At 37.1% G+C, this 18,310-nt stretch overlaps 2 long non-coding RNA genes across 3 annotated transcripts in view; one reads left to right on the top strand and one right to left on the bottom strand.

Annotated features, from left to right (window-relative positions):
- The window catches only part of LOC119727479, a 43,517-nt gene that overhangs the window by 23,520 nt on the left and 1,687 nt on the right, over positions 1-18,310 (top strand). Inside the window, exon 4 of the long non-coding RNA XR_005270973.1 lies at positions 8,090-8,362. This is a non-coding gene — a long non-coding RNA (uncharacterized LOC119727479). The remainder of the gene's footprint in view (positions 1-8,089; positions 8,363-18,310) is intronic.
- Positions 1,267-16,456, bottom strand: LOC119727478. Of its 2 annotated transcripts, XR_005270972.1 has the most exons (6): positions 16,426-16,456; positions 16,150-16,191; positions 15,459-15,500; positions 15,135-15,270; positions 14,654-14,759; positions 1,267-1,830 (listed from the first exon to the last, which is right to left on the bottom strand). It is a non-coding gene; the product is annotated as an uncharacterized LOC119727478 (long non-coding RNA). The 2 variants fall into 2 exon arrangements; XR_005270971.1 differs by lacking the exon at positions 1,267-1,830 and having other exon boundaries at positions 14,399-14,759.

The raw sequence follows: 18,310 nt of genomic DNA, 5'->3' as shown, positions 1-18,310 counted from the left end.
ACCTATAAACCCTTTGTATGCCCTCCTTGAATTTCTACATTGTGTGGAGATTATACCTGTTCACTATTTTACCCAATGAATATTGAAGCCAATTTCAAGGGAAGACAATTGCAAGGAAAAGTTCATTCATACTTTTAGTACAGGCTTACACGTGTGAATAGGAAGCAAACGTTTCGGTGTATCCGTCATACGTGACAAAATGGCGCGATGTATTATCATTCGCTCAAGTTCACAACATGCCCAATCGGTCATCACGGACTTTACAAATCAGTTTGTGTGAAAATACTTTTTCACTTAAAGATTACTGATGATATTTGTTAGGCCTAAAACAGACAAGAATAACAGGTACAAATATTATGCACGTTCAGTGGTTTTATAATGAGACACGGACAAAATATTTATTTGAAGTTAGATTATAGTGAAATAAAGTTAAAATCATTGAAGTGCATGTTTAAAAAGAATACTCAATACACCTAAAAGTTGAATATTTTAATAAATCTGAAATTCTGTCTCTCAAAACCTTAATATTGCCTATAGTATAGATATTCATTGGTGAAACCCTCTACAATGTTTTGAATAATAAATTACCAAAATTACAGCTATTTTATGGTAAGAGTTTCTACAGGGTGACCCCCCAAAAAATGCAACCCTAAAATATTTGCCTTTAAAAAAAAAGGGGGATCGGTTGATTGTTATGTTTTGGGTATCAGATTAAAGCTGAGGGATTTTCTTTCAAAAACTGAAAATGTCATGAAAATAGCACTTTGGGTTGCTGGGGAAATGCCAATTATGTAAAAGTAGTCATTTTTCATCCTGTACACAAATACTTCAAACAGTGAACAAATTTACTGTTTAATAATAGTATGCCCACTGTGCAATTATCCTTCATTTGTGCAATGTCTTTAATATTTTGACATATTGATGATGCTGTAAAGGTTTAAAATAGGACTAAAAGGGATGAGATACCTGTTCAGCTGGAACATAAAAGGTATTTCCATCAAATTCATTTGCACTCTTGTCATTATGTGCCGCGTTGTTTGTGAGAATTAGGACATCCCTTAACTGTGGTTTGTGTACAAGATGAAAAATGGCTGCTTTTACATATAAAAATTGGCATTTTCTCAGCAATCCATAACGCTATTTTCATGATTTTTTTCAGTATTAAAAAGAAAAAACTCTCAGCTTTAATCTGATACCCAAATCATAAAAATCCATCGATCCTTTTTTTTTAAAGGCAGATGTTTCAGGGTTGCATTTTTGTTTGGGTCACCCTGTATAATGTTTTGAATATCGACCATCACTATCACATTTGACACTCGATTGTTACTTTGCCTACTAAGTTTGATGGAATGTCTATTGGTGTTAATGTGTCACCCATTGTGTTGTGGCTCCCTTATTGTACGTCATAACACTTTTAGCCTTAGATATTTGTTTGGTTCCATTCTTTAAGTTGATTATTTTCAATTTTAATACATGATAATGTGTTTCCAAGCTCAGCTGTTGAGAAATGTACATGTAAGTGCAGGAAATGTAGAATCATATAATGTATTATATATTATATTATATATATGCATGTATTGGCCTTCAACGCATGAAAAGCGTTCCACCAATGGAAAGCTGGTACAATCGTCTTACACACGAATATCCGCAATATCAAAAAGAAAAAGAAAACAAATCGTTTCTCTCAAGAATTACAAATGCAGCGAATATAACTAAGTTGTACGGAACGGATTCGTCACCCCGAATGTCATAAATGTTAGAGCTTAGAAGAGCAAACACAAGCATAATATTAACACTTAAATTAAAATAGGAAAGTTTTACCACCAACACCTGTATAATAAGTCCCGAAATTAAAATTGTCGATTCTAAAGTATGGCGTCAGAGCAGCACCAGCTTTCAGAATCCTCTGCGTCCATGTCTCCGCTAGCTCTGCATTGAAAAGAGAAACAAATACGAACGTTACAAAATTGCAGTTTTGTTTCACTCTTTCATTGTACAAATTAATGAGCACATGATGGACAAGTTGATAGTCTCCATTTCATCAATGTGAAGAATGATTCAGTTGAATTTTGCAGAATTTAAGTAGAATATGAGTCTGACAAATAGAAATGATTGTGTAAAGTTTTGTTCGGAATTGTTTGATCTGATGAACCATACATTGTAACTGCGAAGTCTTATCTCAATAGACAACGTTTTTATATGAGAAACGTTTCGGTTACTAGCAAAACTCAGTCAGTGTTACATCACAGAACATTGTCCATATAAACATATGGCATTGCACGTGCAGTATTCATTTTCATTACCTTGCCAGATTAGCATGCAAGTTGTCCACTACTCGGTTTTAGCCAAACTTGCGCCTGAGTCGTCGTTTGGATAGCGCTTGGAGATCCCCGGAGGGATCGACGGGGCCGCCCCTTTTCAAAGGTTCGGCGGAGTGTAATTCTCGGAAGGCGAGATGCGAAGTTCGTTCTGAAAGGTACATCAGGCCACGAAATTGGTTGATACCTATTTCACATTTAAAAAGCTTATATTTCATGAATATAGCCTCAAACCGCGTAAGACGTGAGAGCTATCTACCAGTCGACAGCCGCTGATACGGACAAGGCATTGTAGTTGTGTAGCGATGGCAGCTATTAATTATACTTACGATCTAAATCTTGCTCTTCGTGTCCGGATTCAACCGTGGTATCTACAGAGGAATATATTTAATTAAAGTGATTATAAAACTTATTATGTATCCTTGTTATTGTTAATTAAAAGCGAATTGTAGTGGAGGCTTGAAAAGATTGGGGTATATTGAGAGTCGTTGGAAATTCTGTATTAATACCTAAAAATTATATACAATAATATTATATGCAGCTCTGAAACATTTACTTGAGATTCGTTGTATTTTAGAACATTGAATTTGAAGAAAACTTTGAGCAGTTATCACAAAAGAGGGGATATTTCTTGATCTTCTCCTCATCTATTTTTGAACAAATAATTCATATCCCGTGCTGACATGTACATACCTCGCTTGCTTTCCTCGGAATGGCCATCACAACGTGCGTCCTCTTTGGAACAAAATAAAAGGAAAAGCGCGAAAATATTTCAGCAAAAAAGATCAACTTGTGCCAAAATAATTTCATGCAGTATCGCGTAAAAGCTCAATTTAAACGTCTAGTCTGAACTCTTAAGGGCCAAATGTCTATATAATAATGTGCGCCGGGTTTAGAGTGTTTGATCGGAGAGGAGAAAAATCATCTGATGTAAAGGACAAACCAATAAGCAGGTGTTTTTTACTCACCTAACAACACCAGGCCAAGTATGACCAGACAGCTCACAATTATTAACTTCATTTTGTCAACGCCAACAACTCACAGCATACGAATAGTATATCTTTCGGGTAGAAGGTAAACTGTAACAACAAGTAAATAAACAAACAAAGAAAAAAGGAAATGTATACAATTATTTTCCTGCACAGGCATGAAGTTTAAGAAGGTAATATCGAAGCAGCTGAATATACACGCATGCATAAAACGGCTCTACCGGTACTTGTAGCTTGCAAGTAGCTTACAAATGCTTTAGTCGTAAAGAATGCCAGAAGATCAACAATTTAGGGCAGAAATAAGGAAAAGGATGAAAACGAGCAGTCTCTTTAATGTAACATGTTAAAGACTATCATTGCATTAATTGCTTATCAATACCATAGCCAGACTGGCACCATTCTTGAAAATGATACTCTGTAAATGTATATACATGTATGCTCTTTATGGATTAAGCCCTGTTGGGGTAAACACTTGTATCAATTTCTCTAAAACCGAGAATGTTCATTTGTATTACTCATGCGTCGGATCCCCGTACTTTTTGAATATTAAATGTAGCATAATTCCACATCCGACTAGCTGTATATTAAAATCATCATGATGGAAAGTGATCTTCGTTTTCTTAAGTTCGGCTTCCTTTGACGAAATTTGTCAGTGTCAGCATTCTGCGATCCAACATCAAAATATATTAAAACCCTGATCATTCAAAAAAAAATGAAAAAGCTCATACCTAAGATTGGTGTATACCTGGAGGCAAATTGTCATCACTGTTTTGTCCTTAAATGGTCTCACTGCCTAAAAAGAAACAAGGCTATCAACAAAGATTCCCCGTTTCACGAGAAGTGTATACTTCGCCCATGCTATTATGCAAATTTTGTGAGCCAGCTTTCACAACAGCTGAAGATTGGCTGACGAATTGGCGCTACTTTTCAATTTGCATCCAGCGCGCACGTGTTCCAGACATGCGCAGTTGACCATTTTGTCCCTTCAAACATGGTGACTGGCTGAAATTTGACCACGAAATTTCCACGGTGAAAAGTTGTACATAATCCTCATGAATACCGCGTTGACTGACTAAAGAAAGGACGGGGGGGGGGGGGGGGGGGGTGGGGGGGGGGGTAATACGTTGTTAAAGAACATTATTTGGGAGAGAACAATTAACTTTGAGTGATGTTTGAAGGATATTTCCACACACTTTTCTCAACTATCTGGACGCTTGACAACGTAACATTTAGGCCTAGGTGGTTTAGTAAAAGCCGTATTCACGTTTCAGATTTTCAGTAAGTTAAAATTTTCCCATTTTAAACGTCTTCCAAACACTTCTGTATCAACATGCCAGCCTCGAATTTCTGCATCGTGTGGAGATTTATCTGTGGACTATTTTATTCAATAAATATTGAAGCCAAATTCAAGGGCATACAATAATAATTGCAAAGAGCAGGTCATGCATACTTTTATATGGCTACGCGTGTGCATGGTAAGCCAAGTTTCGGTGTATTTACCATTAAGCATGTGCAACGTGAGAAATCGGTACGATGTAGGTAACGTTCTCTTGTAATGTATGAATATACTTAAAAGAAAAAAATATTCACATTCAAAAGAGATGAAAATGTATTATTCGAGTCTATATATCTTTGATGTTAAATATCAGGTTGCTTTTTTTTGCTTTTTGTTTTTAGTGTGTTTTTTTTGAAAATGCACGTAATCAAATGAAAATTATTTTATATAAAAATAAAAATGCTTTGGTCCAGATCGAATGTGAAACAATCAAATTGGAAGGACACAGTTGAGGACGGAAGCAGTTGAGGAACAGTTTCTGTAGTTTTGAAGTTTAAGGAAACGAATGGAAGACTGTTACTTAGTGCTTTAATGTCAAAAACATATAGCCATTACTGGTACCATCCTTGAAAAGGATCTGTTGAAATTACTTCTTAGTCACGAATGGAAATGGATGACCAATGTCACTAGTATCGATTTCTCGAAATGCGAGAATTTTCATTGCTATTCCTCACGTATTGGACGCCTGTCATATGTTAATATAAGCACAATGGCACACCTGTTTAGCTGTATCATGAAAACATCTGCAGGGTTACAAAGGGAAACACGCACAGGCTTTCTGAATATTTTTAGAAAATATAATAATGTCAATATTGTCAAATTGGCATTTGGCGCGTTGAAGGAATCTCACATTGTTCCAAAGTTGTAGACAAATGGATCAACTGTTCATTATATGTTTCTTGCAAAGATTTTGTTTATAAACAAAATTCGGAATTTGACAACTGCAAAGTCACTTTTAAACAGGTAAACATGCTTAAGAATGCAATGTGGAGCAATATTTTAGCGATAGGCCTACGTGTCAGGATTTGCAGTTGCTAACTTGCATTATACTCTTCCATAAGGTGACGGTTATGAAGGCCTATAGAGCTGATGCGTTAAGGCGGGGTCAGAGGGCAATGGTTTTGTATCGCTGGGATAGCTAGGCATGAGTAAAACCTGTGTCCATTCATTGTAACATGCATGACAATGGACACCCTCTGAGATGCCCCCAGCGGAGGTGTATACTAAACCATGCGATTTTCTCAAGCTTAATTGTCATGTACCCCTAAAATACAGGGGAAGAAAAAAAAGCAGAACCCGAACCCCCAAAAATGAATTTGATATTTAAAAAAAATATGTAGCACCAAAAATAACAATGATTGGGAAGCCATTTTCATAAGCCACTTTTAGATGAAAAAAAAAAAATTACTGAAATTCCTCAATCCGTTCAAAAAATATCACCATTTAAACGCAATTACCCTAAAACCTGTCTCGTTAAAAAAAAGCAATTTATTGTGTATTCTATGTTTGGAACAAAGAAAATAACACGTACAGTATACATGTTTCAACAACTGTCAACAACTGAAGTACACAGTATCTTTATAAACAACCCTGGTTAGGCAAACGATATGCTTGATACAATCTGTTGTTTTTTTTAATTTAAAGACGGGCCTTCAAAAGGACCTTTTTGTTTTTGGATGAAAGAGGTTAAAAATGTCATTGTGTTTAAATAGTGATATCTTTGAACGGATTAAGCAATTTCGGTAATTTGTTTAATCTAAATTTAACTTGGCTTTCCAGTCATTATTATTTTTGGTGCTACATATTTTTTTTAAATATTAAATATAATTTGTTGGGTTGGGTGGGTTCTGCTTTTTTTGACTCGCCCTGTATTATCTGTTCAGCTTCTACATAACTGCAGCAATATATTATACACTAATTGTAAAGTTTATTTTGAGCGGTTAAGGCCGCTCCATAAGTCATTCGGGCTAAGGATAGGATGTATTACATTTTCGAAAGCTTTATTCCCGTTTCAAAGTTCAATCCCATAATAATTTCATTTCTAAAAGATAGGACGCAACAGGTCTGCATTGGTTTAAAAAGAAAATGCATTTGGATGATTTTCAGTCATAAGGTTTTAAGAAGCATTCATGGACTTAAAATGAAAAAGCAATCACAATATCAGTTTTAGAAAAGAAGGGGGGATTTTTACCATGCTTTAGTTGGCTAAAGATGCGGCAGTTATAGAAACGACCTTGTTACTGTTCTTATATTGCACGGGGTGCCTAGTTGGAAATGCATCCCATTTTCTCTCTGTGCACTTTCTCAATGAGAGCAACCCCGTGCACCTCTCTTTTCAATTAGCCAGTTTCATATTCAACTGTACTTTCAATTCAATATTAAATATCTTTAGCTAATGAATTTTACAGCATATTTTTGTTAACAAAGTAGACAACGTAGTTTGAAGTGCTTGATGACTATAACAAACACACATTTTTCGTGCGTATGATACTTCCCACAATATCCGGGCTCGCGAAATGACTATATTCAACTAGAAACTCCACCGTTATTAAAAAAAAAAATCAACACAATAAAAAGGCTGTGTTTTTCTACGACATAGGTTATTGCATGCAAAAGAAAAGCGTACATATGTAGCTTTCGCACCCAAAAAACCCCTAATTTTACAGGTAGCCTATCTAAAATAATAGAAGAAAATTAAAGATGTGTTTTAGTGCAATATTCAATTGAAAAATCTCATAATTATCTGATGCGGAAAATATGTTTTCGTTTACTCGTTTTGAAAATTTATTTCTCGACGAGGAAAATCGACAGTGGTCCCAATAACTTCTGTAATATAAATGTGTAGTAGCATGGTAAACCTTGTCATATCAACATATTGAATAATTGCCCCCCCCCCCCCTGTCAACCACGGCTTATCGCCTACTGTTCGGATCGACAATTTTTCTTATTATTAAATAAATTAACCTTTTTTGCTTCATAAATCAATTACTTATTCAGCAGCAGAAAATTGGGCTGATACTTGACTGATCTGATTCGAGTTTCCTAGTCGGAGACCAGTTAAAATCATGAACCAATTAAGCCCCTGAAGCCTAGGCCGGAAGGAAACAGCCTCTACGTTTGAAAATGCCTCCTGAAAAATTTAAATGATAAAAATATTGTAATATATCTGCATAGTATTGCATATGCTATCTTTATTCAAGTCGTTTTGGAACGATCAATGTTGACTGTAGTACGTGTATAGTGAAGGGCAACCAGCATGGCCATGTAGCGATCCTGCCAATGTATGTGGGTACCACACCGTTTTCAGGCGCCTCAAGTGAGTTCAATTTTCGTCTGGTGCGTTGTCGGCGCGGAAAGCAAGACAACGAAAATGCTTGACTGGGAAATTGAAAGGGAAATTAGCAAATTAAGGTTTGACTGTTGGTTTATATTTAATCTGTCCTCAGAAGAGACTGACCTTTGTGAACCATGCTGAGGCTGGATTGGATGGACCAGACCAGTGCCTAGACTATCGTGAATGACTGCCCACTGAGGCTTTTCCCCAGCGACATCAAAGCCATCCACACTGTAGCCGATGATGCCCTGGCCTGGATGTCTACCTTTGGCCTACAACTGTAGGCTGTGCACGCCATACGAAAGAAGAAGAAGTGCCTAGGCTAGGCAGGACACTGAGGACAGACTGGATGACCATCATCATGGTGACTGGGATGACCTTAAGGGTGAGTCAAATCAAGAATGCAACCTGCTCCATCAAAACACATCACAATGTGCACCTATGAACCTCAGATTTCCCTTGTAAATGAAATTATGTCCGTACAAGACCATAATTCTCTCACTTGATTCTTGTGAATTTGATTTTTGTCCTCTTCTGATTGAAAGAACTTTTGATACTTTTACCTGTAGCATCCTGGACAGTACATTGTAATTTGAAGAAGAAAGAGAATTGAAAATAATTTCTCAGCAATGATCATAACAATCATTTCAGAAAGACAGCTAGAGGAATTGAGTTTTTCCTTCATTAAATGATTACTGTGTGATTTGAATTTTTATATACATGTACACTACAGGATCAAAAAAGAAAATTCATTCGGGTGGACCGCCAAAGAGAAATGCAAATAAGAGTTGCATTAAGCGTTCAATTACTGTCATAGTTGTTTGCAAGCAGATAAACTCTCATATTTCAATTGTACATTTAAGCTCTCTTTTGCTGCCAACCTCTTACAGTATGATGCACATGTTTTTAGATTGATGGAGCAGGTTTTATGTTTCATAGGAGAGAGTTACGTGAACAATAACTATGAATTAAAGCTTTTTCCTCCAAATTATTTAAAGGCATATAGGATCATTTGCATTTGTCCCAAAATTAACCTCCCACAATATTATTAAAATGCTTACTTGGATTAAGTAAAGATTGTAGCAGTACAAAACACCCTGTGAAATAATCTGTCTGGCTTTCTGTTATTTCAAAGAAATCAAGAAATTTTGGTGATTTCCAACGATCAATCAATTGACTGATTTTTGGAATAAAGAGTGCTACTGACGAAATCGTGTTTCGTGTTCAAAAGGTGGTTGTTCACTGATTTCTTGAAAAGTGTAATATCCACTGAGCTGAAATTTCAACGATTTTGAACTTTCTTCTTTGGATATTAAGTTGTGTTATTATAGGAAACAAAGGAAATGCATGAAAAGTAAATGATCCTATATGCCTTAATATGAACTGTTGCTAGTGTAAATAATTTTGTGCAGTAAAGGTATACACATTATCTATGGTTGCTAAAAATATTTTTTTTTCATATTTGGATTTCATAATAATGTCAGTTTGTCTTCAAAATATATAAGTTTATTTACCTGAAATCATTTGGATCGGACAGCTGAAATATAAACAGATGAATTTTTTTCTGTGGATGGAAAAATGGCTTTTGATTGGTGCAAAGGAAACAAATATTAATTTTCTCCTAAAACAATTCTGCCTATATTGACAAAATTTATAAAACCTTATCCAGTGATGGAAAACGATAGATGCTTTCAATCTCTGAGCTACCTGTTTTAAAATAAATGCAAAGGAAAATAAATGAGCTGAACTATCACAGTTAATAATTATTATCATTTGCTGACAGATAATGAAATGTAGATTTCCTGCTGTGATGTTAGCATAATGTAGGTGCCAGTCTGGTTCAGGGAAAGCTGTTATACACATTTAGCCAGCGGCATGGGGGGGGATGTTTGCATGGGGGGCGCGCACCCCCCCCCCCCCCCACCATAAACAGTTTGCGCCCCCCCTCCCCCCACTGAAAATTTAGCATCTGGAGAAAACACAGCTGTATGAGTAACTATGATTAGCTGGAAGACCATAAAGTCCCTTTTTTCCCCGCGATTTTGTGCGTATTTCACCAAAACTATATTTTTTCGCAAGTGGCTGTAACATCCCTTGGAAAGCGAATAGTGGTAGTTATTGTCTAATGTAGCCATGATATACGTTACTTTGAACAGTGCCCTCATGTGAAGATGGTGTCCCCCGTCCCCACCCACTATTTGATGTCACCTTTTGTCTACCGGGCTGAAATTTTTGGGAGCCCCTCCATTGTAACCTCAAGCCCCCACATTTCCCCCTCCCAGGATGAGAACCCTAGCTACGCTGCTGCATGTAGCTGACATATTATACAGACTCTCTCCCTTTCAATCTGTTTCTGACCTTTGGCAGTTCTTTTTGACACTGAATAAATCTTTTTGATTGGAGGCCCATACATGAAGTTTTCTCTGGATTATTGGACTCTCATTTTCTCCCTTCCTATAATTGCTAACATTTTGGTCAATACAACTTTCCTGAAGCTACATATAGCTTTAAACTTTTAATAACTTCAGAAATTCCTCATCCTTTCATCTTGCCCTGTTTTTCCATGGTTGCTAGTCCTTATAGTACTTAACAATCTTATCACCATGGCAAATTAAACAACCAAATTTGTATCTGCAATTAAGCCAAACTCAGTTGACAAAATCTTACAAAGCCTCTGCCAATTGGTTTATAAATTTTGCTGTTCTTTAGTTCCTAAATTTTCACCTTAACTATCATGGAAATCATATCATCTTTTGATACCAAAAACATAAAAATCGGACCACGGGTTGCTGTGCAGCAACAAATTTTCTGGCGCTACGCGCCGTGAAAACTGAATTTTCCCATATACGTCGTGTACACGAGCAGAATTACCATTTGTACATATGAATGATTAATTAGCCATAATTCCAAAACCCTTTGACCTATAGACCTATAAACCCTTTGTATGCCCTCCTTGAATTTCTACATCGTGTGGAGATTATTACCTGTTGACTATTTTACTCAATGAATATTGAAGCCAATTTCAAGGGAAGACGATTGCAAGGAAAAGTTCATTCATACTTTTACAGGCTTACACGTGTGAATAGGAAGCAAACCTTTCGGTGTATCCGTCATACGTGACAAAATGGCGCGATGTATTATCATTCGCTCAAGTTCACAACATGCCCAATCGGTCATCGCGGACTTTACAACTCAGTTTGTATGAAAATACTTCAAAGTTTCACTTAAAGATTACTGATGATATTTGTTAGGCCTAAAACAGACAAGAATAACAGGTACAAATGTTATGCACGTTCAGTGGTTTTATAATGAGACACGGACAAAATATTTATTTGAAGTTAGATTATAGTGAAATAAAGTTAAAATCATTGAAGTGCATGTTTAAAAAGAATACTCAATACACCTAAAAGTTGAATATTTTAATAAATGTGAATTTCTGTCTCTCAAAACCTTAATATTGCCTATAGTATAGATATTCATTGGTGAAATCCTCTACAATGTTTTGAATAATAAATTACCAAAATTACAGCTATTTTATGGTAAGAGTTTCTACAGGGTGACCCCCAAAAAATGCAACCCTAAAATATTTGCCTTAAAAAAAAAAGGGGGATCGGTTGATTGTAATGTTTTGGGTATCAGATTAAAGCTGAGGGATTTTTCTTTCAAATACTGAAAAAAGTCATGAAAATAGCATTTTGGGTTGCTGGGGAAATGCCAATTATGTAAAAGTAGTCTTTTTCATCCTGTACACAAATACTTCAAACAGTGGAAAAATTTACTTTCCAATAGTAAGCCCACTGTGCAATTATCCTTCATTTGTGCAATGTCTTTAATATTTTGACATATTTATGATGCTGAAAAGGTTTAAAATAGGACTAAAAAGGATGAGATACCTGTTCAGCTGGAACATAAAAGGTATTTCCATCAAATTTATTTGCACTCTTTTCATTATGTGCCGCGTTGTTTGTGAGAATTAGGACATTAATTATTAATGCAGCGAATATAACTAAGTTGTACGGAATGCAGTCCTTCATTTTTAAGGAGCGCGATCGCGCAGGCGCTCCTACTGCGCTCCTCGACTATCTCGAAGGAGCGCCAAAAATAGCGCTCCTCAGAAATCCAAAAGAGGGCTCGTCAAACACGGGAAGTTTAAAAATAAGAAGTTATAAAAACGCAAAGGATTTTAAGTCTTAAGCTACACGTATTTTTCGTTGGTATAATGCCCAAACTCACGTTAATATGCCGCTGGACATCGCTAAAAATGAACGAACACCGAGCTCGTACGTACTGTATAAGATCGTGTGTGTACAGCGGTTGTATACTGTGCGTGCACAATCTGCATATCGCGTAGAGCTGCATGAAAACACGTGGGCCCGTACGTGCGAGTGCAGCAATGACTGGTTCCCGCTGCGCCGCGCACTAAGTCCCAATGAAGGCATAATGAAAATGCGGTAACCAGTCAATGTAATAGTCGCGCGCAGTGCAATGCACTGCCTGCCGTACAGTGTTTTGCGTGCAGGCCGGACGGAATAGACATTGTAAAAATGCCAAGAAAACAACGATTGAGAAGGACGATCTTTGCAAGCTTATTCACAAAACTTGATCTCTCTTGTCTGTGTATGTATTTCCCGTGTTCATGAATTTATTTTGAGGAAGATTTACTGGTATGTGAAGTGAAGCGATGCAGCGTGTTTCACCGAAATCCTATACCGTGAAACGAGTCTCATTGCCGGCCCACCACACACAGTGCATCACAAACGCTCGTACTAGTGCGAAGTTCAGATGTTGTTAGCCAGTTTCTCGTCGTGACTAGCATTGTGTATATGGCATACTTGACCTGCATTTTCCATTATTTTTAAGATTATCGATGGCAGATATTTTCGATAAAACTTAAGGCAAGTTTGTGTCATTTTGAGGCCCTTTTTGTGAAGCTTTCGTAGAGCAATTGAAATAGTTCAGGCTGAAAATTTCATATAATTTTAACGAATCTGAAAGCAAATTTTCTGTTGCTTTATGTGCCGTTTATTAACTCTCCATTTTCCAAGTATAATCAAGTGATGAACCAACTGACACCTGTATTAAAAAATGAAAGCCTGAGCAGTAGTCAAACCTTTTATTAATCTCCATTTAGTTAGTTTTTATGCCCCGCGGCGAAGCCGAAGGGGCATACTGTTTCCGCCTTGTCCTTCCGTGGGTGGGTGGGTGGGTGGGTGTGTGGGTGTGTGTGTGGGGTGGGTGGGTGTGTGGGTGTGTGTGTCCGGACAAATTTTGTCAGCGCGATAACTTGAGAAATACTTAACATATGAACTTCAAATTTGGTCTGTGTATTGTTCTTGGTAATCCTAAGAGGCCTATTGCATTTGGGGGCGAAAGGTCAAGGGTCAAGGTCACAGTGGCTGAAACAATAGAAATTTTGTCAGCGCGATAACTTGAGAAATACTTTACATATGAACTTCAAATTTGGTTTGTGGATTGTCCTTGGCAATCCTGAGAAGCCTTTTGCATTTGGGGCCGAAAGGTCAAGGGTCAAGGTCACAGTGGCTAAAACAAAAGAAATTTTGTCAGCGTGATAACTTGAGATATACTTTACATATGAACTCCAAATTTGGTTTGTGGATTGTCCTTGGCAATCCTGAGAAGCCTTTTGCATTTGGGGCCAAAAGGTCAAGGGTCAAGGTCACAGTGGCTAAAACAAAAGAAATTTTGTCAGCGTGATAACTTGAGATATACTTTACATATGAACTTCAAATTTGGTTTGTGGATTGTCCTTGGCAATCCTAAGAAGCCTATTGCATTTGGGGCCGAAAGGTCAAGGGTCAAGGTCACAGTGGCTAAAACAAAAGAAATTTTGTCAGCGCGATAACTTGAGAAATACTTTACATATGAATTTCAAATTTGGTTTGTGTATTGTTCTTGGTAATCCTAAGAAGCCTATTGCATTTGGGGCCGAAAGGTCAAGGGTCAAGGTCACAGTGGCTGAAACAATAGAAATTTTGTCAGCGCGATAACTTGAGAAATACTTTACATATGAACTTCAAATTTGGTTTGTGGATTGTCCTTGGTAATCCTAAGAAGCCTTTTGCATTTGGGGCCAAAAGGTCAAGGGTCAAGGTCACAGTGGCTAAAACAATCAAAATCTTGTATTTATTCTGAGATCATAGGGATTAGGGATTAATTCATATAAAACCTACAGAAGACACTAATGCTGTCAATGAACATTCCATTTGACCAAGGTACATGTAAGTTGATGTTAGAGTGGTGTTATGTCATGGGAACAGTCACGGTTGCGGGGCATTTGTGTTTGTAAACACACCTGACTTGTTTAAAATAAATTTTACCTTGTCTTACAGTTACAAAAACGAAAAAAGTAACGCAACTTGAGCATATGTTATTATGCAAAAACTAATAATAATGCAGCCCCTTGAATAAATCCTTATATTCAAAATAAAACAAAAACAATGGTAACCCGTCGTTTTATCCGTAGATTTTAAGGAGAGCGATTTGCTCTCCTCGAATATTTGAGGAGAGCGATTTGTAGCTCTCCTGGATTTTCTTTAAATGAAGGACTGGGAATGGATTCGTCACCCCGAATGTCATAAATGTTAGAGCTTAGAAGAGCAAACACAAGCATAATATTAACACTTAAATTAAAATAGGAAAGTTTTACCACCAACACCTGTATAATACATTGTAAGTCCCGAAATTAAAAGTGTCGATTCTAAAGTATGGCGTCAGAGCAGCACCAGCTTTCAGAATCCTCTGCGTCCATGTCTCCGCTAGCTCTGCATTGAAAAGAGAAACAAATACGAACGTTACAAAATTGCAGTTTTGTTTCACTCTTTCATTGTACAAATTAATGAGCACATGATGGATAAGTTGATAGCCTCCATTTCATCAATGTGAAGAATGATTCAGTTGAATTTTGCAGAATTTAAGTAGAATATGAGTCTGACAAATAGGAATGATTGTGTAAAGTTTTGCTCAGAATTGTTTGATCTGATCGAACCATACATTGTAACTGCGACGTCTTATCTCAATAGACAACGTTTTTATATGAGAAACGTTTCGGTTACTAGCAAAACTCTGTCAGTGTTACATCACAGAACATTGTCCATATAAACATATGGCGTTGCACGTGCAGTATTCATTTTCATTACCTTGCCAGATTAGCATGCAAGTTGTCCACTACTCGGTTTTAGCCTTTCCTGCTCCTGTTTCGTCGTTTGGGGCCGCCCATTTTCGAAGGTTCGGCGGAGTGTATAAATTGTCGGAAGGCGAGATGCGAAGCTCGTTCTGAAAGGTACATCAGGCCACGAAATTGGTTGATACCTATTTCACATTTAAACAGCTGATATTTCATGAATATAGCCTCAAACCACGTAAGACGTGAGAGCTACATGTATCTACCAGTCGACAGCCGCTGATATGGACAATTAAGGCATTGTAGTTGTGTATCGACGGCAGCTATCAATTATACTTACGATAAAAACCTTGCTCTTCGTGTCCAGATTCAACCTTGGTATCTACAGAGGAATATATTTAATTAAAGTGATTATAAAACTTATTATGTATCTTTGTTATTGTTAATTAAAAGCGAATTGTAGTGGAGGCTTGAAAAGATTGGGGTATTGAGAGCCGTTGGAAATTCTGTATTAACCCTAACCCCTGGGGCTCTTTTACTAGAAAGTATCCTGAATCCGCCAAAATCCATCAATTTTGCCATGCAAAAAAATGTTGATGACCAGTGAGTCCATCAGAATCCACCAGTTAGGCGGGAGTAAATCTGGTGAGATCCTGAATCCGCGAAAGTCCCCCAACAGCTCAATATAGAGGTATCCTGAATCCATCAAAATCCTGCAGTTCTGCTAGGCTAACAATCCTGAATCCATCGAAATCCCCAGTTTGTGCAATATGGAGGTATCCTGAATCCACCGAAATCCCCCGAAACAGGGGTGTGGATTTTGATGGATTCAGGTACGTTAGGGTTAATACCTAAAAATTATATACAATAATATTATATGCAGCTCTGAAACACTTACTTGAGATTCGTTGTATTTTAGAACATTGAATTTGAAGAAAACTTTGAGCAGTTATCACAAAAGAAGGGATATTTCATTTTCTTCAATCTATTTTTGAACAAATGATTCATATCCCGTGCTGACATGTACATACCTCGCTTGCTTTCCCCTGCATGGCCATCACAACGTGCGTCCTCTTTGGAACAAAATAAAAGGAAAAGTGCGAAAATATTTCAGCAAAAAAGATCAACTTGTGCCAAAATAATTTCATGCAGTATCGCGTAAAAGCTCAATTTAAACGTCTAGTCTGAACTCTTAAGGGCCAAATGTCTATATAATAATGTGCGCCGGGTTTAGAGTGTTTGATCGGAGAGGAGAAACATCATCTGATGTATAGGACAAACCAATTTAGCAGGTGTTTTTTACTCACCCAACAACACCAGGCCAAGTATGACCAGACATTATTAATTATTAACTTCATTTTGTCAACGCCAACAACTCACAGCATACAAATAGTATATCTTTCGGGTAGAAGGTAAACTGTAACAACAAGTAAATAAACAAAGAAAACAGGAAATGTATACAATTATTTTCCTGCACAGACATGAAGTTTATAACAAGGTAATATCGAAGCAGCTGAATAAACACGCATGCATAAAACGGCTCTACCGGTACTTGTAGCTTGCAGGAAAAGTTTTTAGATTCCGATTGATGTTTTCCACGGGAATATAAACGTACACCTTTTTTTCTTAGAGTTTTAATTGATATTGATACAAAAAATGTACTATCAAGAAATAAATTCAACAGACAAGCAACTATAGGTCTGTCTGTCAGTTTGTGATTCGCAATGAATTTGAATCTCACGTTAACTGCATGCATTACATACGTACATTCAGAGAAACACAGTCCTGAGCGCCACTTACCTGTTCGATAAAGAATACAAGAAAACTTCAAACTTGGCCTAAAATAGCATAAATATCTTCTATTTTTCCCGGAATGCCGTTGAGAAAATAATGAATATTTATAAGTCACCGGCAGAATTTTAAGGGAATTGAAGGATTAATTTTTAAAATATACTTCTGTAACAGTTTAAAACTTTGGAACACCTCTTTAAAGCAACTGGTGGAAGACTATTAATTGTCTCATTTGCTTATCAATACCTTAGCCAGACTGGTACCATCCTTGAAACCGATACTATTTTATTAGCTGTTCTTTGTAGACTTAAGCCCCTCTGGAGTATACACTGGTATCGAATTCTTGAAATGCGATAATTTTCATGGTTATTCCTCGTGTATTGGACCCCTGTCATATTTGAATATTAGAATAATTCCACACGCGATTAGCTGCATCTATATCTTAAAACCATCTGGTTGCACAAGCGCGTAATGCCCCACCCACACCCATGTTTACCATGTAGTGTGGATATTCCTTTGTATTTAGCAGTAAGAAAAACCTGTGGAAAAAACTCATTTTACTCACATTTTGAAAACTCTTTCAACCCATTTTTTTCCTATGATTCCCTTTAGTGTTTCTCTTCATTTTGCCACCGATAAACCTAACCCCAAAATGCCTCTAAATCTGTTTTCCAGAGAGGGTAAACACTGTGTGGACGTGAATGTAATGCTTGTACACCCATACAAGTGTGCATTTGCCTGCATATTGTGCCTCTATTGTTTGTACTTTTTAGGAAGACCTCCCACATGTTTTGCACACGAATCCAAGTTGGGGACCTCTCTGGAATTGGGGACCTATTTTCTTCTATTGTTCAACGTCCCCTATTGAATGCAGAAACAAACTCACACACACATCTTTTGACCAGACGGGGGGATGGGCCACTGGATCATCCCGCTGGATATAGTGAGAAATAAAACAATGCCGCTTTTAAGGTTATTTTCTCACTTTCCAACAGCCCAATGTATTAAATAGCACTGGACAAAAATTAAAATAAAAGAAACAGTATTAAAGCTTGAAATGCACTGTAAGGTTAAGCGTAAGCTCTATTTTTGCATAAGATACACATTTGTATCATGAACAGCCCCCCCCCCCCTTTCAAATTTCCACGGCCGGGCAATTTTAGGATTCAAAATTTCTTTAAAATGAATCCGCATTGTAATACATTATTAGGGGCAGGCAGTGTCATCGGTCTAAATTTTATTCAAATAAATACAAAATTTCAGTCCTTTGATTCTGGAGGCTAAACAAAGTTTCTCTGAAATTAGTGTGTAAAAGGGACAAAATTGCACATTTTCGAAAAATTTTTTGGGACCTGCCAATGCTGCTGAAAAACTTCCTCCAGCCCTAAATGACAACCCAAT

The sequence above is a fragment of the Patiria miniata genome, unplaced genomic scaffold (genome assembly GCF_015706575.1).
Source record: "Patiria miniata isolate m_02_andy unplaced genomic scaffold, ASM1570657v1 HiC_scaffold_20, whole genome shotgun sequence".
NCBI lineage: Eukaryota > Metazoa > Echinodermata > Asteroidea > Valvatida > Asterinidae > Patiria > Patiria miniata.
Note: the sequence above shows the minus strand (reverse complement) of the source record. Positions and strands in the feature narration are given on the sequence as shown.